The sequence below is a fragment of the Falco punctatus genome (genome assembly GCF_963210335.1).
Source record: "Falco punctatus genome assembly, chromosome: 1".
Classification (NCBI taxonomy): domain Eukaryota; kingdom Metazoa; phylum Chordata; class Aves; order Falconiformes; family Falconidae; genus Falco; species Falco punctatus.
Window position 1 is genome coordinate 54,418,518 of NC_137580.1, and position 27,239 is coordinate 54,445,756.

At 41.8% G+C, this 27,239-nt stretch overlaps 1 protein-coding gene across 2 annotated transcripts in view; it reads right to left on the reverse strand.

Annotated features, from left to right (window-relative positions):
* RBM47 (RNA binding motif protein 47) overlaps positions 1-27,239 on the reverse strand; it is a 113,030-nt gene that overhangs the window by 81,931 nt on the left and 3,860 nt on the right. For both annotated transcript variants that reach the window (XM_080379016.1, XM_080379015.1), the window contains exon 1: positions 1-27,239. This exon is cut by the window's right edge. The gene's annotated coding sequence lies outside the window, so the exon portion shown is untranslated.

The following is a 27,239-nucleotide window of genomic DNA, read 5'->3' on the forward strand; positions in this document are numbered from 1 at the left end:
CTGTCTGTGCCTGGCTATGGGCTTTGATGTATTGAAACAAAGCACAAGACCTGTTTATAGTAAATGAAACCAACCAACGGAGAGATCTAATTCAGACTTGTGACTAAACAAACTGGAACAGGAAGCACACACCAGCAGATATTTTTTTTAAAGTAGTAATTCCTGCTTGCATTGTCATGCAACAGAGAGGAAAAAAAAAAAACCAACCAAAAACACACCAACCAGAAACAACAAAAAAAGGGGGGAAAAAAAAGCTTTCAGCTTCTCCCTTCAGTCACTTTTGTTCAAATGCAGGTGTTTTTTTGTTGGGTTTGGTTTTTTTTTTTCTGTAAAGCTTAATGCAGGCAATGTTTCACTGCATATATGCAAATACTCAACAGAACACTTACCACCAGTAGTGATCTAAAGATCTTATTCATCATTTTGTTTCCCTGTGCAGGACGTTTCTGCAACTGCTTAGTTCACCCCTTCAATTAACATCTGTAATTGATGACTACACTGAGGATCTTCATCTAGGATGGCTGGACAAACCACCAACAAACAGTAGATTAGCAGTCCTGCAAGTTCAATCTTTAAAGAATGAGTAATATTGGAGGTTAAAGCTAGTGACAGCAATTCATTCTTCATAATTCTTCCTAATTTGTAAAATATTTTTTTAAAAAAAATCTTTATTAATTCTTAGGAATTCTTAATTAAGAATTTTTCTTAATTCTTATTTTTTAAAAGAAATGTTCAGAGTTGAGTACACACTATGCTACTTTGTTACTGTTAAATTAGCTATGCTTTTTGAAAGCAGTTTGTCTTTCTAAACATGTATTTGTCTAATTGTACTCATTTTCCAGTAGAGAGAAATCCCGCAGGTTTTACCTAAGCAAATCTACCTTGACTCCCTAAAAGAGTTTTGCTTCAGGCAGAAACCAACGAATCAAACTGCTATTGGGATAACACGTAAAGCCACACAGACAAATGTTGCAAAGTTCAAGTTAGCAGTGTTTTTTCTTCAAAGTATCGTAATTCAAAAGTTGATAAAAGGATATGAGTCCAGTTTTAGCAAATGCATCAAACATAAAAAATCTTTCAGAACTTAGCAGTACCAATGAGCAAATAATCATGGGGAAAATTGTCATCCAATACTTGAATTAAAATGAGAATTCAGCACTAGCTGTGAACATTTTATGCAGTTAAATTCTTTAAGGAAAAATAGTCCAGGAAAGCAAATAATGAGGGTCTTAGTGGTACAAAAAACTCTGAAGTATTCTAGCATCATCTTCCTTAAAATCATGGCCCATTTGTTCAAAGTGAGGTTTTTCCATAGTGTCTTCATCCAGTAAGTTTGCCAATAAAGTCCCCAGGAAATCCATCTCACATAGAGAGAGCTTGTGCTCCATTTGCTCTGTTTAGAGGAGCAAAGTCGGCATTACTGGCAGAAGTACTTCCTTGCCAGCATGTACCAATTACTTCTTCTAAATGTGAGTCCCTGTAATACAACGAATAGTATAGAAAATGGAAAGGCATATGAATGTACTGGCCTGCATGCCCAGGACACAGCTATATTACCAAAAGCTGTGGTTGCACCAGTGTGGTAAAGCCAATTATTTTAAGATACGCTGCTGAAAGTGTAGCTCTGCCTGTTTTACTGACTCTTCAAGTGTACGTGTGGGTCTCCCCTCTGACCCTGAAAAACAAAAAATTCCTCATACTGTAACAGCTGCATCAGTTATCCTACCACAAGACATCCTTGTCAGTGCAGGTCAGACAGGATTCTACATCCTCTCTGAAAGCCAGTTCATGTCTTTCTGGTGGAGGATTCAAATAGGTTTGCTTGGAAGATACCAGAGATAGGAAAGAGTTTGACATTTTTCTTTGGACGGTTCAGCTGCAGGCAAAGAGCATTACAGCACATGGGGAGTCTAGCTAGTGCTAATGCCAGGCAATAGCTCATCCAGCAACTAAAATATCCGTTACCGGTCACTGTCTGTGTGTGACAAGACACTTTACATGGGGCCAGGTGAGACTGCAAGGACATCTGTCTGCACATCCCTACAAGTATAGGGATGAACGTGACACATCTGCTCACAGCTTTTCAATGGTTTTCCAAACTTTAGTGAGGACAGTGATTTCTACCCTGCACAGCTGCCAGTAAAATGTTAGTGCAAAACCTTCACTATTTATTGCTTGTGGCACTAAACAGAGCATTTCATTCTGTACCCTGATTCACAGGTTCCGGTTCAAATAACAGGTAAATGTTGTCAGGTTGTTCCTGAAGTGCAGTTTCCTGTCTCAGCGTACAGCAGCCATTCAGAAGACAGTAATCATTCAGGAAAGTCTCTTCTTAACCACCAAATGCTGGATCTATTGGAAGCTGAGATGGGATGAAAGCATCCTCAAACATTTAGGATCAGTCATAGGGATTGTTGCCATTGGGGGTTCAGGTAATCTAAAATTAAACATTGGATCTAATTGATGGCAGTCTGAGCCACTTTTGACATCAGAATAATTTTTCTCCCTCTGTAAGTCCCAATTATTCAGCTGACAAAGTGTTTGAGGGGGGTGTGAGATAGGAAGGAAAGGGTGACCCAGCCATAATTGCTGCAGCACCCTCCAGTCTATGGGTTAAAATGAAAGCACAGACACAACCCCGTAGCACAGAGCAGAGATTTCCTGTTCCTCTGCCAAGCCATGGTAGGGTTTCTGACCAAAAGAAAAGGATTTAATGAGTCCATAGCAAAGCAAATTAAGCTAAGTGCAGCATGATTAGGCTGTGAACACTAAGCTTTAAAGGCAACAGTATTTGATTAAGGAAGGCGTCTTCCAAAATCGATCTTAAAATTGCAATAAAAAGTCTCTGGCTATGAAGATTCAGTGTTGGAAGGCTTGAATTTTCTTTTGGCGGGGAGATGTCTCCCAGTTTGTAATGCTTCCTTCTGAATATGGCTTATTGTAGTGTCAATTGCGTAACACCTATTGTACAGTTTATCACTACAGCCAAGAGCTGACTTTACTGCAGCAAGAAACTGCATGTTGAAAGTTTGGCAACTGCATTTCATTCAGGAGATTATGAAAATCTTTTCTTTTTTTTTTTTTCCTCTCCTAATTGGGAAACTTTGAAAAACACAAGTGATAAAGTGTGTTACTCAGGAATGAAAAGTTTCTAAATACCAGAAAACTAATTGGAGAAGTAGAATATTTGTTATTTCTGTAAAAAGAAAAAGTTTTAAAGCCTCTATTTCACCTCTGAATTTCTGTTTAAACTTCCTAATGCAGCATGTTTCCCAGTACGGGTTAAATATTTAGATATAATTCAGTAAGCAAAGGCAGTCTGTAATTAAGTCAGTCATCTTAGTGTTTGACTTTTTCCCAGTTAAAAGTTGAAGCTTGGAGAATGAACATTTCTGATAGTGGTCTGTGAAATGCTGTCTCTTCCTACATGAAAGATCTCAGCATGCTTAGTCTGTGACACAGCACCTTTTTCTCCAGAGAGGTCTTCTGGGGAGCAGATCTGGGACCCCATTTCTTGGGAAAAGGTGATGAGATGGACAGTGGCAGCTAATGAGGAGCATAGCTGAAGGAGAGAGATCAACAAAACCCCTGCAGATCTTCAGTCACCCCGGGGACACTCTGTCTTCTGTCCCATCCACTCTCCTGGGAGCTGGTTGAGACGAGCGTACACATCAGGGCAGAAAAATCATCCCTTTGCCAACACAGTTGGAAATATGAGAGCTGGTTCTGACTATAGGTTTAAATGCCTCTTATCAACAAAGCTCCCCATATTGTACACACTCAGCTTCTCCTAAAAGTGTATTTACAGATATTTTGCTGCTGGTACCATTCCAGAATTATTAAACTGATTCCTATCACGTGGGATGCATACAGAGATTCTATGGCTTGGATACAATGCCCTTCACTAACAAAACTGGTTTTGAGATCAGTTTCCACCAAGACCAAAAGAGGGTAAAATAAGAGAATTAATTTCCTTTCCAAGATCAGTTCCAGACAGATAACTTAATAATAGGCATCACAGACTTGTACAGAAGAACTTGCTCAGAAATATTTTATGAGTAGAGGAAAAATATTGTCTCTTTTTCTCATGTGGTCGTGAAAACACTTCATCACATTGAATGAAGAAGTTTAATGGAATAGCTCAAACTATTCTTGATAATCTCAATTATAAGGATTATAATTTGAATTAAGAAGTTATAGCAGCTGACATGATTTCCCCCATCCTCTTGTCCTTTCGTATTTTCTCACCTGTGCTGTTTTCTCTCTGACACTTCCATGCAGGCTGATTGCAACCTCTGTCTCCATGGCTTCCCTCCCTCCCCATCGTCTCCTCCCAGTCTGTACTTCTTGCTTTTCTACTTGGTGGTTTGACCATCCCTGTCCTACCCCTCTCAAGAGCCTCATCTTCTATCTACACACTTTTCAGATTCAGGCTTTCATTTAAACCCTTCATATTTTAGCACTTCTCATTCTTGTCTCCATCTCAGCACTTTGCCTCTGCCTTGCCATGACTCCAGCAGTACCAGCCCAGGCCACACTAATATTTGCTTTTCTACAAGTAACCTCATGTATTCTTCCATGCTGCCTTCACACCAAATACAACCCCCAAACGAAAAGAAGCACATAAAGCCACTGGTGTACTTTCCTTCAGTCTCTCATTAAGACTGTCTGTTGTGACAGCAGTGAGAGATTCCCAGTGTTACCTTTTGGGATGGAGGCAACATGCCAGGACGTGTGCCCTCACCTGGTCCTGGCAGAAGCTATGCAGCTTGCCTGGCTGCACTGCCCTCTTTTTGCCCTTTATCTCAGCTGCAATAACTCTCCTCCATCTCTAAGTCACGGCTGTCGGTCGCTGTGCACCCTGTGCAGCCATTTATGTCTGTGGGGGACAGGTATGAAGCAGTCTTTTGATTTTGAGGTTTGCATTTGCTGTGCGTGGGACCCCCCAGCCACAGACTTGCAGCCACAGCAGCTCCACGGACTACTTACTCCCTTCTGCCCAGGCTGCCAGGGGCTCTGCCCCCCAGCAAGCCCCAGTGTCTGGATGTCACAGCAAAGCCTGTCTTTGATAGCAGCAGCTCTATTTTATCTTTGGTGTAAGCCCTTTACTCAGGGGAGCAGACATGCTTGGTATGCTGTGTGCTTCTGCTGCATTTGGACAGCAAACACTCTTTGGGAGCTCCTGGAGCCAAAGAAGTCCACTGGTGTGCTTTAATTCAGGGGCGTCTGCACGATGCACCTTGGCTGCATGGAAACACGCCCTTAGATAACCCTTGCTGCATCTGCAACCAAACCTGCAACTCGCAGGGTGCTGCAACAAGCTGCTGCTCTTCTTCCCTCTTCATTTTGTTAAAGCTCTGGAGGGAAGAGAGCTCTGCACTTTCACATAGCCACGGACAGCACATCCTTCAGCAAAGAAATAATAATAGTATATGTCATTTCTGTTATTATTATGTTGAGCTCTCTCACATAGGTGGTTTTCCAGTCCTTGTAATAAAATGAGGACCTGAAAATACTAGATTAAAACCCTCTGAATCTTCTATCACTCTTCTCTCAATTTCTCAGCTCAGAGGAGTGGATCGTTTGCACAGGGGATCTCGGAGACATCTTTTGCCTTGTGGATGGTTGAGAATTCACAGGTGAAAAGTTGGGTGCGCTCTTCCTAGCAAACAAACATTTCTCTAGCTCAAAACTGGAAGCTGTCACTGGTGGAATCAGAAGCTGGGTAAAATCACAAGGCTATGTGGTCAGATTTAATCCTGGCTAGGGGGCACACTGAGTGCTGGTCTGATATTTACTCTGAAGTCACTTCTCTTGGAAGGGAAGTGAAACAGGCAAAGTGCAGCAGAAACAGTTCAGCAGGAAATTACCGTTATGTACTGAAGCAAGCTCTAAGAACAGAACAAACAGCAAGCCTAGTAGAATTCAGCCATTTATTAATCCTTGTGAAAGGGGAAAAGAAAAGAAGTTGCCTAAATTCACAATTTCTGTCTCCCAGCATACAGAAGAAGCAAGGGCTGAGAGGCTCCCGAGACAACATCAGTTATCACCCTAGGGCACGTAGACACTTGTGTGCTGGGCTGGGTGTGAACTTGTGAAAGAGGTCAGGGGAACAACTAGGAAGGTTTGTGCCTGTGGGAGGGAGGGGGTGTTCACACACATCCCGTAATAGTCATGGGTGGTTAGCAGAAAAGAAAATGTACTGAAATGACTCAGTCACTTGAAAATAATGGTGACAGCTGAACTCCCTCTGCTCCCCGATGGACACAAGTATTCCAGCAGGACATGGGACACAGACTGTGGGACTATAATGCAGAAAAAGGAACCCATCAACAGGAAGGTCACCCAGATATACAAGATCTCTGTCCCACATAAGCCTTATGTTAATAAACACTGATGTTCTTTTTGACTTAAATAGCTAGGTAAAATTAAAAGACTTTATTTTTTTTTAATTAACAATTTGCAACAAAATCAGGAACATGTATTGCAATTCAGATTACTTGCAAAAATATTAAAGTGTGTGATTTCTTGGACACAGGATAAATCAAATAATCATTAAACAGTTTATTTGCAGCAGCAGATGACACTAAACCAGAAGGCCTCTCTGTGGCTTCTGGTAGGACTGTCCACCTGCACTGCTGTACTGTCCAGCTTCTCTCTTCTGTGCATTAGCTTGCAGCTTCTGAGCCCTCAGTTGTCTCCAGTCTACTCACCCACCCAAAAGTAATGTTCTTGACTTTATAACCCTAGAAGGACATATGCCCAAAGATGTGATTTCAGCAGGAAATTATAGTTATCTTTGCATTTGCTTTGGCTTTCAGCAAACCTCTGTGTCACTAAGCAAATCTGGAACCTGTTCCCGTTTCTAATACCCACTCTGGTACAGGAGCTTGAAAGCCTCTGACAACTACCTTCAATAGCAGGTGGTAGGTGTCCCAAACCAACTTCCATGAGATCTAACTAATTTTTGAAGTAATACCTTAAAATATTCCCATGGGGCCATGATATGGCAAAAAGAAAAGTAAGGCTGGGCCCTTGACAACCTTTGATCAAACATTAGTCATGCTTCCTCATCCCAGGCTTTGGGCAGCTGCTGCCTGCCCCCAGTGACGAGGAAATCCCAAACTCAGAGGCTGGGAAAGCACCAGTGTCCAGCTGCGTGTCCCTCACCTTCCAAAAAGGTACAGAAATCAGTAACTGGCGATGCACAAGGGAAAAAGAGGGTATAGACTACTAAGAGATCCAAGCATCAGCAATAAGGATAGAAGAAGTAATTAAACATTAAAAAATATTCACACAGCTTGCTGGTAAATAGGGACAAAGGCTATGTGACAGGGAAATCTTCGAAGTCACAATATTTTCGCTATCCTCGTTTGTAAAAAAACCCAACAAAACAACCAAGAACCACAAAAAGGATACACATCACACTGAAGAACAAAATGCACTGCAAGCCATTATGAGAGTTGGATTTGCACAGAATAAGTGTGCAGTCTCAAATCAGGTACAGAAAAGTTAAAAACACTCTGCTTGCCTGTCAGGCGAGCATGAAACCTAGAAAGAGTGACTAGCCCAGGTAGGAGTACTCTGAGGAGCATTGAAATCCAGTTTTGATCATTTCTATGATAGTTTTTTTATGACTGAGCAGGTGTGACAGTGCTGGTGATAATTATATCACAGCAGCACAGTGTGTCTTGTTCCAGTATTTGAAGAGGACCCCGACCCCTACCACATCCTGTATATTCATGGCAGCAAGATGAGCAGTACAACACAGATTTGTGATGGTATAGAAAAAATATATTTAATCAGTTCAGTTCACTGAATATTTGTATGTTCCTGTTTCTTTCTCTTTTTTAATATTTCACAGCATCTTTTCAGCTTAATCTAGGGTTCAAACAAGACAGTTCTAAAGAAGAATGAAATCCTCCCTAGCTGAAAATCTATTAAAAATGTGTAGTATAAAAGTGAAATTCACCCAGCCTACATCAAAACCGCAGACTGTATATACATGAATAACAGACACGGTGCATTCATGTGTTATTTTAGACTTAGTTACAATATTTTAAGCAATTCATTGTTCTTTAAGAAATTGACCTAGAAGCAATGTTTAGCATTGCATATATCAGTTCGTACAGCGTAAGAACAAGATCAAAATAAAAATATGACTTTTGATTACACATACATTATACATACATGGTAAGTGGAAGCATTTGTGACATAGTCATGAACAGGGTCATGGATACAGTTGGTGTGACTTTTGAATAGGTATAAATAATAAATAAAAATGGTAGTTATTGTTGTATAATGTTTCCAGTCCAGGTGTACTCTATCTGAGGAAGACCTGTTGACTAAGTCTATTCAGGTGATAAGTTCTGTGGGGAAAAACATGGGATGTGATCCACACTTGTCAGCACTTAACATAACAAGGTCCTGATCCATGACCAAGTCCCTCCAGCCCTACAGTAAGACAAGCTATACTGGTGATCACAATAACCATTATTAAATACAGGTTTTCCCATCAGGAACCTTGATGAAATATTCGGCAGGGTGGTTAATGGGAATCACTAGAAGAAAAACTAATGGCTTAGTCTGGTCTTAGTAAAAGAAGACAAAAAAAGCACACAAATAAATCTGAGTGCCCTAGAATAGTTTCTTACCAACAAATGCAGTGTCACTTTGACAGAAGTGTTGCTTCATACACTACTCTCCACGTCCTGGTCATACTAGAGGGGCATCACAGGTAGTGGTGGTTGGAAGCCATGGGGGGTGATGTTAGCAGTGTCTCAGTGCTGCCTCCACCAAGGTTAGGTCTCCAGTGAAACTAAAGCTTTAAACAAGAAGGTAAAAAATAATGAAGCAAGGAACATTTGGTGCCAATGGATGGTGGAGATGCCTCCTGCCCAGCTGAGAAGGCAAAGTTAATCTGGAGCAGAGCGGAGTGAAGAGAGGTGGCAGGAAGCAGACATGGAGAAGATGATGAGGCCAAGGGGTTTACATTTAACCTAGAAGTTCAAAGATAAATCAGTACTAACTCATCTGTTCATTCACTAGATTAGCATTTCTCTTTGCTAATTAAATTAACCAGAAAGAAACCTAGATCAGAAGAAATTGCTTCAGCTTAATTATTGCACAGCTATTACTAATCAAATCAATCAATAGCTGGACATTACTTCACCTAGGAAATACAACACAAATTCAAAACTAGCGTTTATTATCTTGCAATAAGCAATTTTCCAGATTCCCTCACACCTCTGCTGAAAAGTACAAGTTGCTGCAGACCCGATGACTTACACTGCCTGCAAGCCAGCCGTGACTTACTTTCAGCGCCACGGACTCTGTCATCCCTGCCAGAGAGCTCCTACAAAAGCAGAGAGTTTATATGAATTTTATAGGACTTAATTGCTGGGTTTTTTAAATACTATTAACTTAATAATTAGTGGTTTTTTAATAATAACCTTGACAAAGCCAAAATATCTACTGGCATTATAGACAGGATTGTTTTAAGCAGGAGAATCGGAGAGGAACACAGTGCACTGAGTCAGAAGCACCTTCCCTCTAGCCAACGCTGACATGACTGTGTTATTAGCAGCACTTTCTACTGCAATGGCCAAGGTACATTTAGGGTTTTGCTTTTTTTCTTTTTTTCTCCTGAGTAATAATCTAGTTTCTTTTATTCTTTTTTTTCTTCTGATTCCATAATCTTTACTACATTTCACTTCTTTCTTTTTTCTCTTTTTCCCAGACATAACCATCCACCCCAAATTTATCTCAGAACTCACCAGTTTAACTTGCAGGTAGTGAAAACTCATAGACCCTACAGAGTGAGATGAGTAACAAGCAGTGTGCAGGAGCAAGTGGAGAAAACTAGAACTAGGCTTTGAGCACCTGTGGAAAGGTTGGAGGCAGACACCACGCAAAAACCTAGAGGACTCTGAAAAATACCTATTACCTCCCATCTGCTGCCACTTTTTCAGTACAAGCTAAAGTTAAGCTGACCGCAAAAAACCACGTAAACACTCCCAAATGTAGTTCAGGTCAAATCATCTAGCTCAGCAAAAATAGCCCCTGAGCTATCAGTGCTGTGCTACTGGGGGCAGCAGGGAAGGTAACGTCTAGCTATCGAGGAACAGCCACCACCTGGGAACAAACCTGATCACGGACAGGAGATACTGCAGTGGACCAGCTTCAGGTCATCACGCTTCTGTTTACATCATCATCAAGAAAAGTTTCACCAAGTGAAATATTTTTCCCCTTTCAAAGTGAGGATCTTTATCAAAAAATGAAACTTTCATTGAAGTGTTCTCTTGTTCTTAGTTTTCTTGTGGAAGATGGAAAGATGAGCAATGCCGACAATAGCTTTACAAAAAACTAAATCTCTGAGATATGGTGTTTTCATTCTTCTCTAAGATAAATCTGTTTCCATTAAAGCAGATAAGAAAATAGTAGTTTTACTAGACATTGCTGAGTTGAATTCTTAGAAAGATTATTGGGTTGATTTTTCTAAACTAACGAGCCAGCAGAACACCTACTGCACTCCAGGCTTCATTTCCAGGCCCATACATTACAGATATCACAATAAAGCATCATTTTTAACAGGAAGCCTGCCATTAGTAGGTAGTATCATAGTACAAGTAAAGTGTGGTAAAACTTGGAAGAAAACAGTCAAATACTCCTGAAAATTTTACACAGCAGGAGAACTTTGGAGACCTACCAGTAAGCTCTCCTTGCAGACAGAAGGATGCTTTTTTTTTCCTAGCTGGTAGCTGCAGCTCTGCAAACAGCTGACTATTTGAAAATCAAGCTGGGGTCCTTGTGTTATCACAGAGCCACAGTGCTGGAAGAGACTTTGAGAGGTCATTCTGTGCATCCCCCTGCCTAAATGATGATCAGTTATTCCCACACTGTTTCTGACAGATACTTGTCCATTAATCATCACTGTTAATAATGATCCTGGAGACCTTGTTGTGCCCACAGTGCTTGCCAAGTGGAGCTGTATAGGTCAATGACTTATTAAGCTCCTCCTGATGTATGGTATTATAGGAAAAGATTCCAACTCTCTGTTCCTTAACTGTGTTGGCTTAGAAGAACAAAGAAAACCAGAGGAGAGGGGAAGGAAATATTCATTCACACTAGCAAAGAGCCAGGATTCCCGAACACAAAGGTACTTTTTGTGTTTTGTTTTTTTTTTTTTAATTAGGATCATAGTTTGTAATAGTGATCATGGGAGCAATGCATGACACTTCCTAGCAGAAATCATTCGAATTCCTGCAAGAATTTTTGCAGTGTGCAGTGCTTTCAAACATAATGGGCTTACATCCACAAATTCACTGCTTGTAAACTATCAAACTATAGTGGAGAGATTCAGAATCCCAGAAAGAAAATTCACTTGCTATCATTTCAGCTTCTGTTTCTGTGGCACTGCAAAGACCTGTGACCACCGTGTGTGTTTGATGGATCCAAGCAGAAGGTTTTGCCAAGCCGATTGGTGCAAGGAAGGAGCCAAACCAAGAGGTGTCCACCGTTTTGAATAGTCTCAGGAGCTGACCATGTAACAGAATAAATATGGTCTCAAATAAATATGCGAGCTGGGATGTGAGATTGGCTGAAGAAATGTTCTTTGCAGAGGCAGAAGGCCTGGAGAGGGAGGACAGGAAAGGAAGGAAGGTGAAGTGGCTTATTCAGCTTCTTCTGCCGTTTTGGATAAGAAAAATATTTTCTTTGCACCAAGTCAGCAAAAGCATTTCCTGACATCTTGGATCTCTTCACTGCTGGTTGGTTTTTTTGTTTTTTTGGGTTTTTTTGGTTGTTTTTGTTTTTTGTGTTGTTTTTTTTTTAGCCAAAGCAGTTTTATAAAAGGCATTGAAAAATGTGGATGCTGGTCAAGGGAATGTATTTAACTCTCTGTCTCCAGCCTTCATGCTGAGTCTGGTACCTGAGCACCCAGGCACTTACTATCAGGGATGCTCGGATGCTCCTGTGCCGCAGGTGAGCTTCACTTAGGCAAGGCACCATTGTGCAGAGCAGGTGGAGAGCGCAGGGCACAGAGCAGCTAAGCAAAGCCCAGGAGGGCTGACAGCAGGAGCACCAACGTGCAGAAAGTTGTGTGGGTGCCTAACTGAAATCAAACCCTGAAACAGCTTTCCTTCAAGCGTTCAAGTCTGCAAGGTACTTTCTGGTTGTCCTCCTCTGCTCTGGGCAAGACTGCAGCCCGGTGCAGCTCAGGACTGCGCTCTCACCACCGCTCAGCTGCTGTGGAGTGACTGGGCTTTAAACTCATTAGTGCTGGGTGAAACAGCAGTGAAAATCTTTCTCTGAGTAGACGAAGCAGCAAGGGGCACCTGGGGAAGGATTTGCCTCTGCTGTTTCTGAAATGTAAAAAGTAAATGACAACTCCACTCTGCACAGAAAATCTTACTCAGGTAGAGCTGATTTTGCTTTTATGGGACTAGTTGTTAATCATATCAGGTCTTTCCTATTTATGCCTTTTATTATGTTTTTAGTGGGAACAGGTGAAGTTTTGCAGTGCAGTTGCCCAAACTGCAAAAATCCATTTGCAGGATTTGTAGAACTCTAGGAAAACAAGCTTAAGAAAAAACTGTAAATATTTTTAATTAATGTAAACTACTCCACTTACTAGTAAGATTCAGGCCCATGTTTTCTCCTTGCTCCCAAGCCTGAAGTGAGGAATGAGGAGAGCGTGGGGAGGCGAAGGAGCAGTTGGTTCCCCGGGGAGGGGAGTGCTGCAGGGCAGGAAAGCCATGCTGCCAGGGGAGGGGGACAGGGTGGCCATGCCGGGGGCAGTTGCTGCATGGCCACCTCATGCCACCCTCCTCAGCATGTTGTTTGGAAACAGCTAGTGGTGGTGTGGATTGCAGACTGCACCTTCTGAATCTGTGGTGAAGCCATTGTCCCTGCACGCCCCCAGACAGAGCGGAATTTCTTGTCCAGATTGCTAAGTGGTGAACGTCCTCTTTACCTCCCCCACACAACGATTTATGCAATTATGTCCTATTAGGACACTCCAAACAGACAAATTATTACAAGTACACCCAGTGCTCTGGTTGACCTGAGTGAAATCATCACAACAGACTTGTATTTTGTTTCTCAGGGGTGTAGAGCAGTCCTTCCAAGACTGGAGAGCAAATGGCAGCTGCAGCAGTTTTTACCCTGCTGCTGAAGTACGGTGTTGTTAACGCATGTCTTGCCAGACAAACTGTACCAGGCTGATTCTGAACTTGAAGTGAACCTGGGTCAACTGCATCTTCAGGTTTGTGTTACAAACAAATGCTGGGCAGCAGCGCCCCATGACCTGGTATTTTTAGGGTGATGGCCACCAATGAAAAACTCTAATGAAGAAAACAGCTTCCGCCAAATCTCTCCATTATGTGCTGATTCTTTTTTATGTTCCTACACTAGCCTTTTTTCCTTCTTCCCCCCTCCCCACCCCCGTTGCTAATGAGCACTTGAGAATTTGATTTAGCTCCTTGGAATGACTGCCACTTACTGCTAGAATGTTAATCTGTCTAAACCCATTCAGCTCCTCTTACTTGGAAGTCAATCACCTGCAGCCTGCATTTCAAAGAGATGCTGGCTAAGGCAGTCACAACAGCAGAGATGTTTTGGGACAACTCCCACAGTTGGGAGCAATCTTGGGAAACTCAAAGCTACTAGACAGCAAACAGATTTGTGTTGATTCCCTGAGATAAACAGGACTGGAGTCATCCCTGACAGAGACCAAGAGCACAAGTGGATGGGAGGCAGGAGGCTGTTGAGCTGCAGCTCACACAAGGGGTGATGCACTGGCATCTTGCATCAGCTCCTCTGAGGGACAATCTTTAGTTAATGGTGAAAATATACCCATGGAGGACGCAGGCAAACAAGCACAGAGGAGATACGCCAGGGCACAGCCAGAGCTAAAGCTCTAAAGTGTTAGAGGAGGAGTCTGGCTTTCCAGAAGTAATTAGAGAGCTGATTTATTTTGTCTTGTACTGGCCATTTTTTTAACCCCTGTTTGGAGACGGAGAAAATGCATAAAACCCCATACTAAATATAGGAGCCATGGGTGTCACCTGAGACTGATGACGTACTGGAACTCTGTATCTGTGAATCATGCCACCATGTTCTTCTGGAAATGTTTCTCCTTTAGTTTCCTTAGCATGCTCAGAAATCCCCACTATCAGATCATGCTGCCCAGCTCAAAGGCGCAGCCACAGTTGGGGATGAATGGAAGGGCCAGAATCTCGGGGATGCTCTGGGCCCTGTCTGGGAGTGGGAGGGACCACAAAATCCCTATCTACCAGAATTGCTCCTGGGCATTGCTTTGAAGTTGTTACAGGGGAAGAAGGGTGTTTCACTCAAGGTACACCCCATCTCACTGTCCTTTCACTCCCTCTGCAGTTCTCTGATGGCAAACTTTGTACAAACTACACCCTTGCAGATAAAAGATGCAACAAATTAATAGGAAAATGGTTGCTTTGGTGCTGCTGCTGTAGAGGAGCAGACCAGTCCTGTGATCCCATGTGAAAAAACACATTTTGGGAATAAGCAAATATTTGGAGCAGTAGTTATTTGATTATTAAATAAAACTTTTAGTTCTTCCTAAATAAGAAATGTATCTTTAGAGTTCATCTCTAAAAACCTTATAAATAGGAAATGCACAAGGAAGGTCATAGCAAGTATTTTGTCAACCTGTATGAACAAAGCCCGAGATGGAGCTGGGCTTCATTCAGATACTTGTATATTTTTCTGCTGTCATAGTTCTAAAATGGGAGAACATAGAAAATTGAAAGTAAACCCCACCATTATTATTACTGCTTTATAAGCAAAACAGAAGATTATGTCCATAAGGCTTAGGAGTAGCACCTATGCCGAGACCTAATGTTAGAATTTCTTCAGAAGGAACTTTGAAAAGAAACATGATCAGCCTTATACACTCACTACAGAGTATTTACATCAAGAGTATATTTTAGCTGTAGCATATAAGCCTGGAGCATGCAGGCACTGTAATAACCTAGTACCCAAGTTTTGAAGTAAGCTTTCTTAAAATTACTTCTTAGATAGAAAAAGCAGTCTGAAAGATGAAATGCAGCAGTAACAAGAGGATTTCAAATCCCACTCCAAAAGGGTCCTTGTTGTTCTCTATGTAAGAGCTACATTTGTAAACTTACTTCTAATTTTCCATAGGCTTCAAGAGGAAAAACTGGGAGAAGAGCAGTATTTTTCCCTTCTGAAAATTTCATAAGAAAATAATGGATTCAAACCTCTGCACTTACCAACAACACACACACTGCCAAGTCCCTTGTGGGAAGGCCTGATACACAGTAGCACTAGCAACCTGCTAAGCCTAAAACCATCGGAGAAAAGCAGCCAGAAAATGGCCCTTTTTGTCTCTTTGACTGCCAGGATTATTCCAAGAACAAGATGTTTCCAGGAATGAAACTTTGCTGGAAAACAGAAAGACTGTACAAAGTACAGCCAGGACACTGAGCTAATCTGGATGGCTGGCTTTGTTTTGTGAAGCCAGAAAAATCTGCCCCTGCTCATGTTGCAACCATGCAGCAAAGTGAGTAATCTTTGTGCATGAAGAAATGAATGCCTTCTCCATTTGTTTACATCAGTGCTTGGTGAAGAGATGTCAAGATTGTGGGTACCTATAAAAACACACAAGCTTTCTAAACTTCTGTCAACTGGAAAGGCCTTTTTTAAAAATGAATAAATCTTCATCTTATCTTCAGGTCACATGTTTTAATCTGGCTTGTTGTTCTGGGTTTTTTTTTAATGGTAACGATTTCTGTTTGATTTTAATTATCTGAGGTCTAAATCAAAGCTGTTTTTTGACACAGGAGAACATTTAGAGTTTGGCAGTGGTGGGAAGATGATAAAGCAAAGCTTTCTAATGTCTGGATGAAATAACCAGACTTGCCAGAAGATTCTTTTGGGAGGTGGAGGACGGTGGGGAAGAGCAATCTTTAGCCTTTCTGAACCTGTCATTGCAGCTGAGTAACAGCTGAGCACCTTACACCAGTGAACCGGTGCCTGTGTGACAGCCACCTCACATCCCCCTGCATGGCGGCAGCCACCCTGGGCTCTGAAGCATAGATGGGACGCAGGTCTCCCTGGCCAGGCCAAGCCACTGCTAGTCCAGCCCTGTCATTCCAGAAGGATTAAAAGACCTTTTATAACTGGATTACCCAAAACATGGCCATCCTACAGTCTGCTTCAGCCAAGCCATTTGCTTTCATGAGAAAATGAGGCCCATGCAACTACATTTTGCTTGCAAATGTTTGGAACAAAGACTGACTTTGAGGGTAGGCACACTGGGAAAGGCATGGGGAGTGCTATTAGATATTTTGAATCGTACCTGCATTGCTTTATTTTGCTTTTTTTTTTTTTTTCAGATTCTCAGAATTTTCTGATGCTTCTACTTTATTTGTTAAGTAAGCCAGGCACAGATGGTGCTTAAAGCTCTTGCCAGCTTAGCTATGTTGTAAGAAGTGCAAAATTAACGACTTGGCCTGTGCAAGAAGAAGCCAGTGGCTTAGCAATTAGACTGGCAAAATGATTCTTTCTCTCTGTTAGACCATATACTATCAATAGACTATTTTCCTTAGGTACTACTGTTAGAAATTCTGTTGGTAAAGAAATACTTCAACTGCTACAAACCTTGATAAGAGGCTCTGCCACTCAGCAAATGGCACCTTCTTTAATGCAAGCAAGGAGCTGTTAACTATCACTCTGCAAGGATATTTGAGGTACCTAATTTTTAAGATCTTTTAAAAGTGTGTCAGCCACTGCCTTGATCTTTCAATATTTTGCATGAGTCCCATTCCCTGAAAAGTAGAGTTTTGTTGTTAAAGATGGTTGTCAATGAGTGGGGTTAAGCTGTAAGCTGATCTGGAATTTTTTTAATAAAGTGCCTATTATTTGCAGAAAACTGCTGAGTAAAGCTGTTCATTTGAATAATGCAACCCTATATTTAAAAATGTCATAATGCTGTAGAGTTAGGCATACATTTAACTGTGAGGTCTTGCAAAAGACATGCACCAGTTAAACTCCAGCACACAGCAAGGTACAAATTATACTCCACTTGTATGCGTGGCTGTTACAAGAACTGGAATCCCCATGCAGTCAAAAGTGACTGTCTGCAATTTGCAGGTATGTTCCCCTATTTGCAGGTATGTTCACCAACCCCAAAGAGTTACAGATGTCCTGAAGAGCAGCAAGGTTCAGCAGTACTGTCTGCAGCTAAGAGTCTCAAAGGCTTCGTACTGGGAAATTGTCTTCCTAAGTTTCAGCTGATGAAAATGTCCAGATAGAAACCCTTTCCAGCTGAACATCTCCAGCACAAACTCTTCAGCTGGGCCGGCTGACTTCTGCTTACACAAAACTCAAGTCTGGAAGCTGACCTCACTTGATTGCCTAAAGAGAAGGCATCCTGGAAAAAAAATTGCAGTGATGATTTTCTTCCATGTGTTCCAACCTGAAGTTTTCAAACCACAGGCCAAATCCCAGCCATTACCACTGTCAGGAAAACCCAGAAAGCCATTCTCTATGTGAAAATCCCTATATTCTTTCCCACACAGCTCACCAAATGGTTACTAGCAGACACAAACTGCACATATTGGGAATTAAAACTTCTGACAGACAGAACTATTGAATTTCAAAAAAGCAATACAAACAGAAACTGGTAAAATCAAGAGAAAGGGAAAAGCGTGGCTGCAGGAGGAAATAAAAAGCCTGGGAATCCCCTTATTCTAAACATCCCCTTGCTGGTGGCACACCGAATGAGGTGTGGGCTCAAACCCACCCTGGTGAAGGGGGCATGGCAGGCACAGCTGACATTTTCTTTCCTCTTGGCCAAAGCAAGCAGAGTTCCCACCCCTCCAGCCTGACAGGAAAATCAAGCTTTTTACCATACCCTGGTCTCTTGCCATTCCTGGGAGCCTAGCACCTTATCTCTGGGAAGGTTAAACCTCCTGGGTCACAGCCAGGCTCCCAAGTTCTTTAAGTAACCTCTATCTGTACCCAGGACAGCAACTCACCCTCTCTGCTCCTGGCTCTAACAAAACCTTCAAGCCCTTCCCAAAAGTGAAAGGCCTTATAAAAAAAGAAAAAAAAAAAAACTGAGAAGAAAACCAACTGATTCCAGGGGACAACAAATAAAAAAGAAAAGGGGGGGGGGGGGGGGGGGGGCGGGGGAAGGATGCAAAAGTTACAAGCTTGAAAATGGATCATAGAGGATGGAGGGAGACACCAAGCAGAATACCCCCGAGAGCACCCACCACCCCTTGAAGCTGTCCAGAGAGGCAGTGGCCACAACTCAGGGGTGCTCTGCACAGGGATGTGAGAGGACAAGGTGTGGACACCGAGGTGCCCCATGCAGCTTCTTCCTCCTGGTGGTACATGTGTCTAGCCTGACCAGGGCTAGGAGGAGGCTGAGGAGGAGCTCCTGCGATGCTACTGCTGCCAGACACTGACTTCTTCTATCCCTTACATGAGGACAAGGAAGCCTTTTTGTTATTAAGGGCCTAAATACCCCTGCAAACCTTTTGTCAGGCCACACAGTGGCCCTTCTGCCCCAGCATCACTCCAGGTGAACTCCCGTGGTGTCATCCCATAAACTCTATGGTGTAGCTGTATGAAATGGTGGGACAAACGTCTTGTTTTCCTCCTCTGAGTTGGAAAAAGTTGCCTGGGAAGAACTACAAGAGCCAGATATAAAGTTAAATGCTCTCTTTTCCTACCCCCTGCACCATCTGATTTTGAAAGTGAGTACCAGCACTGGTTTATTACCTTGATGGCAATGCAGAGCTGCTCAGAAGCAGCAGCAGCTGCCTTTGAATATGAACTGTTCAGCAGAATATGAACTCTGACAATGCAATGCCAAGGCCAGAGGACACCCTTCGAATTTAAACCCTTTGTATTTAACAGAAAACTGTTAAAAAAACCTATTTGCGTGGCTATTTAAGGCAAGCCTATTATATTGGACTTAATAGTGCTGTGCAGAAACAATACAACTCACGGACTTCAGGTTACAGGGAAATAACTTTGTCTTCCTTATAATGAATCATATAATATGATAGTGATATAACTCATTTGGGTGACATGGCAATTGAAACCAAGAGTGTTGTGCTCCTTTGCCATTGCAGGTGGTGTTCTGTATATGCAAAGTGTGCTTGCAGGGTTCAGCTTTTCTGTAAGACCTCTGTGGTTACTGCTGCTAAATGCAAATCTGTGGGAGTAAGGACGGAACAGAGGGAACTCCAGCTTTTGTGCCTTCTCTGAACACCTCAGGAACAGCACAAGACACACTGAGCGTCAAGTCCCAAATGCAAAGGATTGCTATCTACTACAACTAGATCTCAGAAAAAAAAAGAAGGGGGGGGAAGAGAGGGAAAAAAAAAAAAAAGCAAGCTTAGTATTTCCTTTACAAAAAACTTTAAAATGATAAATTTTGGGGTTTTATTTGCAGGTATTTTGTATACCGAGCTATATATATTCAGTACAACCAGCTAGCCATTCCCATAAAATACACAAACAACAGAATTCAGAAATATGGCTCTCATGAAAGGCTTCAGAGAAACCAAACAGCTGAACAAAAGTTCATTAAGACCCTCTTTGGCCTGATTGCTTTTTTCGTAGATAGACAGGCTTTTGTTTAGGTTCTTGGTATTTTGCAAGGGACTAAAGGATCTAATATATAGGAAAATGAGAAGATGGAGTTTTGTTCCTTTTTTTAAAACATTTTTTTAAAGCATTCCCATTCCTTGACTGGGTACAGATCACCTCACCCACATCAAAACAGAGACACAGCTATGCAAAAAAATCCCTCCATTGTAGAAAAATACTACTTTCCAGTGTTGCAAACAATAGTGTCAAATTCACCAGCCTGAGCAAGCATTTGTAAGGTATTTGGGGAAACTTCAGTGAAAGAAAAACATAAGATGGACAAGACCTAGGGCACTTCTCTTAGATTACTTCTGGCATATGTAAAAACTACATTGTTACAGCCTTTTTTTCCCTTTTGTTTGAAGATGGGCTTTTGCGGACTGTATCCACCCTCCTCAGAACTCTCAGATGGCTTTAAGCTAACGATGTGCTTATTTTTGATGAACAACAGGGGAAACTTCTAACCAGCAGCATTACTAGGCTTCTTTTCTTTTGTGCTGGTTGTTGAAAGATGGATTGTGAATGTGGACAAGTGAGCTATTTAAAATCAGCTCCAGTACGGATTCCTTAGGTCCAGCAGAGTAGCAAAGGCCTTATAACAAATCCCGCAACATCCTATACCAGAGCTGAGAAGATAAATAAAGCTAGCATTATAGTCTAATAGAAAAAGACCATGTGCTGAGTCTACCACTGTCAGGCAAAACAGGTCCAGAAATTCCTCCCACATATATAGTAAATTTGGTAATCCATAAAATGGAAAGCTTTGGAAGTCTTGAATGGCAGAAAACCATGTTGGTAACCCCAAAATTGGCGTATGCCTCAGTGTGAGGGTCTCACAGATAATTCTTCATGAACTTTGGAATCTGATTGCTCAGAACAAGATGCTTTTCCTGGAAAATGTTGTTTTGGTACCAGTTTGGGCAGCAGCTGTCATTCAGCTTTGGCAGCTCAGCCACTGCTTCCTACCAGGGGAGATGTCCTGGCAGAGAAGAGGACACCCTCCAAAAGACAAACGAAGCAGAGTGCTGGGGGATCCTCCACAATAATGCAGAACTTCAGCATTGCCCCTGTTGCACATTACAGCTCGCTGTAAAGGCCGTGTGGATTCTCCTGCTAAGCCACATCTTGCAGGTGAGACAATTTTAGAAAGCAGAACGTGTAAACACATCAAAAGTACATAGAGAGGTGAGAATCCTTCCTTGTCTCAAGGTATCACTCCGGGTCACACACAGTTGGTGGGAGCTTTGCTGACTAAATGCTTCCACACATCCTCCAGTGAGAGGTAAGCTACCATTTCTGGTTTCCTCATCTGGCATAGCAGTACGTTAATTAGTAGTATAACAGTCTTTCCTTCTTACAGGGCTGCTATGTGATCCAACACGGTGAAATTGTCATAGTAGAACACTGACTGAATATTCCTGAATTTTCACTTAAAGTAGCTTAAATGTTTTCAAGAACTGGCCAGATTTTGATGAGCTGTAAAGTACCAAGCACTTGAGCATTTCTGGGTGTTTTGTGAAAGGCTTGGTTTGGGCTTCAAATTTGCATCTTTGTGTTCCTAACATGGTATAAAGTAGTCAAAAAATCCTCTGGAAGAGGCAGCCAGATATTCACCTTGTTACAGATAAACCCCCTCAAACTGAAGCTGGTTGCAGTACCCTTACCATCTGTTCACCTTTCACAGAGCAAGGAGTTTGAGATAAAACATAGGCCAGGGTCTCACAGGTTCTTCCAGATCTGCAGCTGCCCAGGTACCGTTGTAAGCCTGCAATTCCACAGGTCTTTTCTTCAGTAGTGGTGCAAACATATGCACTTTATCCCACTTTTGCCATGGCTGGTGATAGTTTCCAGCACTCACAGAAAATTTTAGGTTTGCAGGCATAACTGATGGGACTATACAGTTGCGGGAATGAGCACCTGAGAGATGGAGGTAGCTGCGTCCACCAGCACAAGCCACCAGGAGAAATGTCCTTGGAACCACAGCCTAAGGGATGACATGATCTTTCTTCCATCCCTTTTTTGGCTACAATGAACAGCATGGAAGCACTGACAATCCTTGCTTCCCTCTCTACCTGGCTGCTTCTCTTCTTTCCCTTTCCTTTCCTCATGGCTGAATCCAGAAAGAGTGCATTTAAACGCAGTGAGAATGTAAAATGCACAAAACCACAGGTAGCCACAAGCACAACTTTTTTAGCAGAAAACACATCTGTGAGGAAAGAAAAGGTGAAATCGGGTATAGTTTCTGTTCCATGGAACTGCACAGGGTCGAGTCAGTAAGAAAATGTACAATTTAACTTTCTCCGTTTAGGTTAATTCAGCCTTGCAACTGAATTTCAAAACTTTACTAGCAATTAAAATCTTATCCAGGCATATAGTAGACTGGTGAAATGATACCAGTCCCCATCTCATTCTCTAACGCTGTTGAACAATGGCTCTTTTGTCTGATATTAGGATATTTAAGGAAGCTCATATATTAAGAGAAACCTGTCCAAAACTGTGACGAGACCTACGTAATGCAGGTCTTCAACTTTACCAGCGCCGGATTGCAGATAATTTAAAAGCACGTCTAAAGCAGGCCTGCAGATTTCCAAGAACAAAGTGAAAAACCTACATTTGGTCTTGGGCTTGTATAAGCTCACTGGATAGGTTTACCTTGGTTCTTCAAATAAAAAGCTTCTCCTGCTTTCTAAGCACACATCTGAATGATGCATTTGAACGGGAACCAGCCCATCTCATCTACCTTGTGAAATCCAGCATTTACTAGTGCTATTTGGCATCATTAGCAACTCCTTTATGCATCACAAAGCCTCTGGAAATCAGTGCAGGAATAGTTTTAGTCCGAGACTTCAAAGCGAAGCCATAGTGACATGTGGGGAAAGCATACACAAAGATAAACAGCCATGGGTAAACACAGGAATACAGTTTAGTTTTCTAATATTCCACTGCATGCATGGGAGCAGGCAGATATATTTATTAACTAATTGGGATTAACTAACATGGATGTTCCTGGGTCTACTTCAGTGGTAATTTTAAATTCACCATGCATAGAGGCAGAAAAGGGACACAAGGTACAACTTTCATTTATTCATCATGGAATAATGGTCTGGAGAACAGGACAGCAAGATCTAGATTGCCTGAACTTTACAAGCAGTGAAGGGCTGGATTCACTGAAGCCAGTCCAAGGAAGCGCAAACATTACATCTCCTACCAGCAAAGCCTCTGCTGGTAGACTCTCAACTCTGAAACTGTTGAGCTTGCTTCTGCCGTCTTGAGTGTGTATGGCCCCAATAGGAGGTATGTAGCTGCTTGGTCAGTTCTGGAGAAGATAAATATGGATCATTCTTTTTTTCCTTGCTTTTCTTCTTTTGCTTTTTTTTCCTTGTTTTTTTTTTCTTTTGTTTTTTTTGGGGTTTTTTTTTGCTTGCAAACCTTTTACCCCTGACTGGCTCTGGCCACTGCCACCGGTTTCCTGAATCCTCTGCTTTTCAGCACATGGGGGTCATGGCTGGTGTATAGATTCACAGCTTCTGAGTAATTTCTAATAATTTCCCCTTGAAATGAAAAGAAAGAGGTTATGAAGGCAGGTTCCCTCTGCCTCTGAGGATTTTGGGGGAAGGTTTACATCTAGAGAAATCTCCCCCTGTAATGCCACCATCACTGGAGACCTCCAAAGTTAAAAGCCCAAGCTACTACAGTTTGGGCTAAAGCAGTGACGCTAACGGGTCCAGCTGCACACCAGTATATTTTTGCCATGACAGGTAGAAAGAGGGCTAGAGGTTTTATTCATTGACCCAGTACAGTGGGTCTAACTGCTAATAATTGCTTTGGAAATCAGCTCTGAACCCTGCCTTTTCTGCCACTTCCAAGTTGTCCTTTCCTATATTAAAAGCCACCACAAAGAACCCTCCAGAGCAGTGGCAGCCAATATTGTGCCTCTTACACAGCCTAGATGGTTTGAATATGAAAAGTGAGGAGCTGCTGGCACACTGCCGTGCTATCAAAGGAGAAAGGGGAGTTAAAGGATTTTCTGAAGGGCAATGAGTTGCATGGCAACATGAAGCACATTACCTGTAAACAAAAGCAATTAGTGGCAAGGGCAGGCACCAGGCCCTGTGACATGGGGAGAAAAACGGAGAACAGGGACAATAGCAGGAAGCCAGAACACTCCTTGAAGCACAAAAGGGGGAAAAAAACCCGACATATATCAAGTACCTCTATGGATTTGCTTTGTGAGAACACAAAACCAAGGGAAATGCTTTGATGCTCAGCTTTCTGGATCACTAAAAGCATCCTGGGAGTAATTGCAATTGTTATCCCCAAGTTCCACCCAAACAATTAATGGTCTGCCTTCTCTTCAGGTTAGAAAATGAGTGGTTTGCTAGTTCTGTGGCCAAAAAATGAGGAGGTGTGTCAATACAAATTATGCACAAAAAGTGCAGCTGAACGTTCAGTAAAGATTATTGTTGTTAGCTGCATTTTAAGGTTTTGTTAACAACAAGCAGCATTTCAATGACTCCTACTGGACTAGCAAAGTCTTTACCCTCATGAATGCATGCATGTGTGCATGCATGTGTGTCTGTCATGATTTAAAGAATGCACAAGTGATTTTAATAGTTTTCAAGGACATGACTATGTTTCTGACAAAGCCAGCATGGTACTGCTCAAGACACCAGAGTAAAAGTGCAAGCGCAAAAGGTTATGAGGCCATATCATGAAACCACTTGTCTTGGTTAGCTACTTGGGTACCCACCCAAACACAATTAAAAAAAAAAAACATGCTAGCAGGGATTTTAATTGTGGTTGTTACTTTGAAAACATTAATGCATGACTCAGCTTGAGAATTCTGAAGAATAATAACTTTGCTCTTAAGAAAAACTTGAAAAATGAGGTCAGGTAACAGTCCAGATTGGTTATGATTCCCCAAGAGTAATGTTACAAATAAAAGTAATCCCAAGCCCAAATACATTATTAATTACCTATCAGGGAGCTAAAGGGCACATAGTAAATGAAGATAATGAAGAACCGTAGTGAACACACAGCAGTAATTTATCATTTTCAGTGGGGAAAAAAAGATTAGGGACTCCCTGTCATTGAGTAGACCATTGTATAGAGATGCTCCATTAAAACACACTAATCTTTCTTCTTATAGTAAGAAATGCCAGAGTAAGACTCTACTCCAGATGGAGATACCCATTCACTACAGGAATCTGTGTCAAACCAGAATACTTTTGCTATTCTTTCACTCAGTAGTAAAACCAAGCAGTTCTGGTTTGTTAGATCTACCCAGTTTGTTACAAGCTTGGGGAACACAACAACAGGTACACATCTGAGGCAACATTTCTTCAGAAATTTGACGCAGTTGACTCTAAGTTCTCCCGCTCCAACTCTAGCATAAAAAGATACAGGGATTATTTCCTTACCAATGTTATTAGCCATCAAAAATTGTAATTTAAAATGTTAGTTGATGAACATACATTTTATTGCCTTTGATTTGTGAAATTCAGCTAGAATCAAGCCAAACTCAGAGTTTATCTGACAATTAATAATACACTTCTTACCTTTTCAAATCAAACACCATATAATACTTATTTCTATCTACTTATATTTTTATTAGCCATGAAAAAAAATGCTCTCTGTTTACACCCACATCTATTTTATATAATTAGAACACCAGTGATGAAAATACTTGTCCAAGCCCTACACATATTTAGAGAGCAAATCTGGGATCCTTATTCTTAATTAGAATCTAATAAATAATTATGTTACAGAGATGGACAACTACTGATTGCATACCTTTCAAACCTACATATATTAAAGTTAAATCCATTGAGCAGGATCACTGCTCTTAACAGATGCTAAAGCACTGTCTGTGATGTTTTAAGTGGAAGCCTGGAGCTATACTCAAATGAAGACACAACTTATCCCACCTTTCAGGCTGGAGATAAGGTGATAGTTGAAAAAATACAAGTGATGAAAGGGGAGGAAAATCACTTTCTTTGTAGTCTGAACAGGGTGGCAGGTAAGTTTTGTTTCAGGAAAGAGTAAACAAAGGCAGGCCTCCCAGAAAAATGAGTGTGAGGAAGATAACGGTGCACATTCATCCCTGGATCTCAACCAGACTTTGAAGTAGAACTGAGTCTCTGCATTTCCTGATGGCGCATTTGCTCAGACAGAGAATCTGGAAACAGTGATCTTCAGAAGTGGTGCAATTCCTTCCCAATAGTATCAAATGTAGATCCACATTTTTTTTTCTTCATGTTTTCAAATGCCTGCATTTTAATGTCCAGCCTGTGTCACGCAGTTATCGGGGTGCAACTGCACCAGATGTACATCTCAGATTCCGCCTTTCTGTTTTCAGCTTAAGATTCTTGCTCAAAGGTTATCAGAAAAGTTATGAAAAACACAGATGCCAAACCCACTGGATCTTCAGTTTCCCACTTAAACACAAATATCCACAACAGTTTCACAGTGAGCAGGCAGACAGATGCAGGGGACTTCCTAGAAGCCCTCCAGCATGGTATATGTACAGCCACAGCCTGCTTACCTCACCTCCTTGTACAAAAGCGTGGTGATGCTGCCTGGCGAGGCAGAGGCTTTCTTCCTTTTCAGTTCAAGACTTGCACAGCTCTGTAAGGACTGCTCCCAGCCTGGCTCCTCTGCAGTTAGCCCTTGTGACTGTGTCCCATTTCCACCTGATCAAGTAACTCTATAAACAAACATGCTCACAGTGACACATGCTAGAAGGTGACTCTTTTGATTAAAGGAAGGAGAGGATCTGACATTATCATCTCGTCTGACGTGGAAAGCTTCCAGAATAAGCTCTGGCTTTGCCTCATCCATTCTTCAAAAAGATTTCACTGCCCCAGTCTGACTCAAACAATTCCTGGCTGTAACAACTCTGTGTGCGACAAGACCCACATAAATTTATCCCCAGTGATGTGGTTGTTAACGCATCCTTTGACCACGGGATGAAGTAGGCAGATAAGATAAACCTCATCTCAGTAAAATTCTGCTACTTTTTTACCTGGATTTAGGAGCTTGTCGGGCTGATATAACCAGTAGACAGAAGAGCAGGAGGAGACTACAGCTAGATATTAATATATTATCAAATTGTCATGTTGACTGTCATGACCATGGCCCTGGAGCTTTGAGGAAGCGTTGAGCAAACCACCTGAAAAAGCCTGTTTCAGAGGAAGTGCTAGCTGTGAAGTTCTGGATCCACATCTAAACCCAAACTTTGCTAAGTATAGATTTGGGTATTTACTACCTGGCCTGAAGACTGCTTCTGCTCTACAGTTTAGATGCACACCTAATGAAGTAGGTCATCGTATAACAGCCTATTACACAATGGGAAGCTCTACTAGAGCTGCACATGTTTATAAAAGGCATTAAGGCAAAAATCACAGTATAATTATCCACCTATTGGGGTCTCAAATAATTTTATATTAATTCCTGGTGTATGAATGTCAAAGGCTTTTAGGATCTGGCCAGTTATTTTCATGTTTATTATGGTACCCCGCTTGGTGAGTGAAAGATAATATGTCTTGGTCTAACAAACGCCTAATGAGAGGGAA